The following is a 1974-nucleotide window of genomic DNA, read 5'->3' as shown; positions in this document are numbered from 1 at the left end:
TCATTTTTAGACCTTAGTGACCTGATGTTCCACCATCTTCTCTACTCAGCTATATACTGTATCTGTCCTCAGCTCAGCTCTTCTCTACTCAGCTGTATACTGTATTTGTCCTCAGCCCAGCTCTTCTCTACTCAGCTATATACTGTATCTGTCCTCAGCCCAGCTCTTCTCTACTCAGCTATATACTGTATCTGTCCTCAGCCCAGCTCTTCTCTACTCAGCTATATACTGTATCTGTCCTCAGCCCAGCTCTTCTCTACTCAGCTGTATACTGTATCTGTCCTCAGCTCAGCTCTTCTCTACTCAGCTGTATACTGTATCTGTCCTCAGCCCAGCTCTTCTCTACTCAGCTGTATACTGTATCTGTCCTCAGCCCAGCTCTTCTCTACTCAGCTGTATACTGTATCTGTCCTCAGCTCAGCTCTTCTCTACTCAGCTGTATACTGTATCTGTCCTCAGCCCAGCTCTTCTCTACTCAGCTATATACTGTATCTGTCCTCAGCCCAGCTCTTCTCTACTCAGCTGTATACTGTATCTGTCCTCAGCCCAGCTCTTCTCTACTCAGCTATATACTGTATCTGTCCTCAGCCCAGCTCTTCTCTACTCAGCTATATACTGTATCTGTCCTCAGCCCAGCTCTTCTCTACTCAGCTATATACTGTATCTGTCCTCAGCCCAGCTCTTCTCTACTCAGCTGTATACTGTATCTGTCCTCAGCCCAGCTCTTCTAAAGCATGTTTGAGTCACACTCAAATTGGCTCAGTTTTTAAAGAAGAGCAGCTGTCACTTAATAACAGTGGAGGTTTTTGTATCTGTGTTGAACACTTTCAGGTTACAGTTTACATCCCAAACATCCTTTTGAATTGGTTCAGAACTCTAGACTCAGGACTACAAATCACACACACACACACACACACACACACACACACACACACACACACACACACACACACACACACACACACACACACACACACACACACACACACACACACACACACACACACACACACACACACACACACACACACACATCCTGTCTTTACCCTTCTGCTTGCTCTCTCTATTTCTCTTGCCCTATCTCTCTCTTTCACACACATACACACCGTGTCACTCTTTGAGATATTTATACATGGCTCAGTTTCTAGGAGGACTAGGGCCAGAGATGCCCATCTCTACCCAGCCATGGTGGCCTCTGCTCGGGGGAACTTAAGCTCTTGCTGCCCCCTCTCCCCTGGATCTCTGGATCAATAGCACCCCAGAGTAGTGTAATAGAATGTGATCCTAATGGAAGTACAAACTAGTTTCTATTTACTGTCTCTTCAAATCCCCTCCCATGGGACCCTAAGGGGGCAGGGAAGACTGAGGTTTCATCACAAATGGCACCCTATTTACTACATAGTTCACTACTTTACACAGGAGCCCAATGGGCCCTTGTCAAATGTAGTTCACCAAATAGTGAATATGCAATAGACTTAAGAATGACACTCTGGCGCCAGGCAGGTAAACACAACCATGTTTGTTAAAGAGAACAAAGCCAAATGGATTGGAGGGTTTAACATCTCTGTAGACTGACGTCTTGAACAGCCAGCTGGGGGGAGTTCACACTGGCTTACAGTCTCAAGCTGGGCTTGGACCCCTGCCAGATCACTTCTATTAGCGGACTGTAGCTCACACTACTTCAGCTGCAGTCAGCAGATTTCTGCAAACTCAGTTGGATTCGGATTGGGCACCATATTGGCACCAAAAGTTCCCATTACATTGCAGTTTGGCATATGATACTATTATTGTATTTGAACACGTTTGTGGCGAATTAAGGATAGTTGGCAAACATTTGTGTGTGAATGGCTGTGTGCCAAAGTCATTGAAACCACTGTGGCTGGTGTTAAGTGAAACACAAACCAGAGAAGCACACTGACTCACCCACTAACTGTCTCTTGTAGCTAATAGAGCCACTGTGTGTAACTCACCCAC

This window comes from Salvelinus alpinus, chromosome 1 (genome assembly GCF_045679555.1).
Source record: "Salvelinus alpinus chromosome 1, SLU_Salpinus.1, whole genome shotgun sequence".
In the NCBI taxonomy this organism is placed as follows: Eukaryota; Metazoa; Chordata; class Actinopteri; order Salmoniformes; family Salmonidae; genus Salvelinus; species Salvelinus alpinus.
The sequence above is the reverse complement of the archived record's forward strand: the minus strand, read 5'-3'. Positions refer to the sequence as shown.